The sequence below is a fragment of the Bos javanicus genome, chromosome 9, assembly GCF_032452875.1.
Source record: "Bos javanicus breed banteng chromosome 9, ARS-OSU_banteng_1.0, whole genome shotgun sequence".
Lineage (NCBI taxonomy): Eukaryota > Metazoa > Chordata > Mammalia > Artiodactyla > Bovidae > Bos > Bos javanicus.
The window spans coordinates 52,373,324-52,378,000 of record NC_083876.1 but is presented as its reverse complement, the minus strand read 5'-3'; the positions used below and the strand labels follow the sequence as shown (position 1 = coordinate 52,378,000).

The 4,677-nt window shown below is 35.9% G+C and overlaps 1 non-coding gene across 1 annotated transcript; it reads left to right on the top strand.

The window, feature by feature from the left end:
• Window positions 1-3,244: 3,244 nt before the first annotated feature.
• LOC133254533 (U6 spliceosomal RNA) lies at window positions 3,245-3,351 on the top strand. Its single transcript, XR_009738704.1, has one exon. It is a non-coding gene; the product is annotated as a U6 spliceosomal RNA (small nuclear RNA).
• Window positions 3,352-4,677: the final 1,326 nt, after the last annotated feature.

Sequence of the window (4,677 nt, the reverse complement as noted above, 5' to 3'; positions counted from 1 at the left end):
GTAAAAAAGACACATAAATAAGAAAAGTTTTAAAAATGTTTATATAATATGCATGTAACTACACACACACACACACACACAAATTCCTTTTCAAAATAAAACCCAAATAAAAAGAATAGCAGGCCAGACATTTTTAAAATGACCTTTTATAGTCTACTCTGAAGAGTTACCTTTTCCTATTATTGAGATTATTTATTTATTTTCAAAATCATGGGATTGAGTCTTTAGAAGTGTATTTTTCTCTGTGATCTCAAAATCACTGCCTAGCAAGCCGCTGTTTCTGCCTGAGTCATGTCTCCCAGTTGTGTGGGAGTAGAAATGATGTTTGAGAACAAATGATTGCAAGTAAATATGAGGGTACCATTCATCAAAATGCAGTCTATTTTTCCAGGATGCCAGAAAGAAAGGGAAAAAAATGTGGAAAGAGTATTGTGAATAAAAATGTAGTTTTAGATGGAATATAGTACATTTAAAAGAAATGTTTACTAAAGAAAACTTTGAGGGCATTGTACTAAGTGAAATAAGTCAGACAGAAAAAGACAAATATCATATGATCTCACTTAGATATTGAATCTAAAGAAAAAACTGAAAAAACTGAGTTAATAAATATAGATAACAGACTGGTGGTTGCTAGAGGTGAGGGGTAGGAGGTGGCTGGGGTTGGTGAAGAGGATCAAACGTATCAACTTCCAGTTATAAAAAAAATGAGTCATTGGTGACTATAGTTAATAATACCAAATTGTGTATTTGAAAGTTATGAAAAGAATAGATTGTAAAAGTTTTCCACAAGGGAAAAAAGAAGATCTTTATAACCATGTTTAGTGATGGATGGGCCTAGTTGCTCAGTTGTTTCTGACTCTTTGCGAACCCATGGACTCTTCAGGTAATAATACTGCAGTGGGTAGCCGTTCCCTTTCCAGGGGATCTTCCTGACCCAGGGATTGAACCTGGGTCTCCTGCATTGCAGGCAAATTCTTTACCATCTGAGCCACCAAGGAAGTCCAATAGCTGTGCTACAGTAAGGTAAACATTTTGCATATATACACATATTATATATGTAACATATATGTATATTTACCATTCTTTATATTTTCTCATGGAATACATTGAAGTCTAAAAAATTTTTTAAAACTTAAAATTCTACGAATAAATTAATTAAATGATTTATTGAGTCTTAAAAATATCACCTACCTTCGAAATAAGCTGCATGATTTCAGCTTAAATATGCAAAGTCATACACTGCGGATGGCCCTTTGCAGTATCTTTGATGAGCAGAATCATTAACTGATGTTCAGTAAAGCAAGATTCTGTTCCACTTGTCACTCACCACACCTGTAAAATCAGTCTGCAAAAGTATTGGCTATGACCCAAGACTTTTCACTGAACTGCCAGTTCATGTGTGGGAGGTCCTTATGTTTGCCCTTTAATATCCTGGGGCTTAAAGAAGGACAGAAAAAATCTGACTTAATTACCAGGTCTGCAGCAGGGCCACCAATCAGAAGAACTGATATTTTTCAGCTGCTATACTGTTCACAGTTTCCTCTGAGATGTGCATGTTCTCAGAGGTAAAACAGTAAAACAGTTCAGATAGGGTTGGATATCACTGAGTACCTATCGTCTTTTTCCTCTAGGATCTTCTTCAACTCAGAAGAAAATGCTTCAGCTTGGCACCTAATCTGTTTCCCCTCGTCGCCTTCTATCTGGCAAAAAGAATAAAAACACTTCTTAAAATTCTTTGACCAAACTTTGCTTGTGATGAAAGAAGCTTCAGTAACTATTCTTCACTCCAGGGGCCGTTCAGGCTTTCTTCTGAGTGTCTTGATTCCCATGAATAGTCACAAACAGGTTAACTATATTTCCATTGTTTACTGAAGTTCTACCCATCACTTGGTGAATGAGTTTTTCATTACTGGAACACTTACTTATGGTGGATCTACCAGTGCCAAAGTTCAGGCTCCCTGTTGGCCTGTTGCGTTCTACACTCTACCTTTAATTTATTCTAAACTTTTATTTTCAGACAACAGTCATATTCTAAGAATTTGAGTTTTCATTCTATTTTCTAGCAGTTAAAGATTTCCTGATGGCCAATATACACAAAGAAGCAAAGTTAAAATCACTCACTTACTCACTTTTAAGTGTTACTCTACTTGTATGAGTAAGTCAAGAGCAAAAAAATTGGACACTGAGATCTAGGTTTACTTGCCATTCAAACAGCTCACTCTTGCCTGTCTGAGGTCAGACCCTTGCGTCTTTAAATCATGAGTGACCTCATATTCTGGACCTATATGATTGTTTGAAATTGTTGAATCCCCCTTGAAGGATAAACTATGGTTGACCCAGTTTGAGATATTAAAATGTTCTGTGGAACAGTGAAATTGTATTTCAAACTTTTTACAAAGTTTCATTCAATTATTGATTTAAATTAGTAGTTATTGACATTAAATTCCAATGTGTGATGAAGGAAATACTTGAGTTGTAGGTGCCATTGGTTTAAGGGCAATTAAACCTAACTTTTCTTAAGTGTTGTGTTTTGTATAGAATGTGAGCTAGGAAATAAGCAATATGATATTTGTATAATTAAGTGAGGTGTATTTTTTCAACTACCTTCTTCCCATAGAAATATGATAAATAATCATTCTGTGATGATCTGTGAACTCAATATTAACACCCTTAAAAATGCTATTTCAGACCTCTGACTGGCAACTGGGTAATGCATGCTTTTGTGATAATTTTTTGAATGGTCATCATTTAACTCCTATTAATTTATCTTCTTTTCGAAATGCCTTCTTACCAATATTATTTATACTACTAATTCATTCAGTTTTTTTGAATCAATGTAAAATTCAACTTTAATCTCAGTCTTAAATGAAAATGCTTTAATGTAGTTTTTTTTCAGGCCTGGAACTTTTTATTTATGATATCATTAAAAAATCATTTCTCATTTGAGTTAAGTGCTCAATAACTTTTGATGGATGAGTTTCTAGTTGCATTTTTGGTGCACTGGGACAACCCAGAGGGATGGTACAGGAAGGGAGGAGGGAGGAGGGTTCAGGATGGGGAACACGTGTATACCTGTGGCAGATTCATGTTGATATATGGCAAAACCAATACAATATTGTAAAGTTAAAAAATAAAATAAAATAAACAACAATGAAGAATCTAAAAAAAAATAAAAGTACTATGAATATCATTTACTTTTTCATAGGAAAAGTACTATGAAAAAGCTTGCTTAAAACATAACATTGTGCTCGCTTCGGCAGCACATATACTAAAATTGGAACGATACAGAGAAGATTAGCATGGCCCCTGTGCAAGGATGACATGCAAATTCGTGAAGCGTTCCATATTTTTTATAAAACTCCTAGAGAAGAACATAGGCAAAACACTCCCCGACATAAATCACAGCAGGATCCTCTATGACCCACCTCCCAGAATATTGGAAATAAAAGCAAAAATAAACAAATGGGACCTAATTAAACTTAAAAGCTTCTGCACAACAAAGGAAACTATAAGCAAGGTGAAAAGACAGCCTTCAGAATGGGAGAAAATAATAGCAAATGAAGCAACTGACAAACAACTAATCTCAAAAATATACAAGCAACACCTACAGCTCAATTCCAGAAAAATAAGTGACCTAATCAAAAAATGGGCCAAATAACTAAATAGACATTTCTCCAAAGAAGACATACAGATGGCTAACAAACACATGAAAAGATGCTCAACATCACTCATTATCAGAGAAATGCAAATCAAAACCACTATGAGGTACCATTTCACACCAGTCAGAATGGCTGCGATCCAAAAGGCTACAAGCAATAAATGCTGGAGAGGGTGTGGAGAAAAGGGAACCCTCTTACACTGTTGGTGGGAATGCAAACTAGTACAGCCACTATGGAGAACAATGTGGAGATTCCTTAAAAAACTGGAAATAGAACTGCCTTATGATCCAGCAATCCCACTGCTGGGCATACACACTGAGGAAACCAGAATTGAAAGAGACACGTGTACCCCAGTGTTCATTGCAGCACTGTTTATAACAGCCAGGACATGGAAGCAACCTAGTGTCCATCAGCAGATGAATGGATAAGAAAGCTATGGTACATATACACAATGGAGTATTACTCAGCCATTAAAAAGAATACATTTGAATCAGTTCTAATGAGGTGGATGAAACTGGAGCCTATTATACAGAGTGAAGTAAGCCAGAAAGAAAAACACCAATACAGTATACTAACGTATATATATGGAATTTAGAAAGATGGTAACAATCACCCTGTATACGAGACAGCAAAAGAGACACTGATGTATAGAACAGTCTTATGGACTCTGTGGGAGAGGGAGAGGGTGGGATGATTTGGGAGAATGGCATTGAAACATGTATAATATCATATATGAAACCAGTCGCCAGTCCAGGTTCGATACATGATACTGGATGCTTGGGGCTGGTGCACTGGGACGACCCAGAGGGATGGTATGGGGAGGGAGGAGGGGGAGGGTTCAGGATGGGGAACACATGTATACCTGTGGCGGATTCATTTTGATATATGGCAAAACCAATACAATATTGTAAAGTTAAAAAAATAAAATAAAATAATAAAAAAAACAACAAAAAAACCCATAACATTAAAAAAATGAAGATCATCGCATCTGGTCCCATCACTTCCTGACAAAGATGGG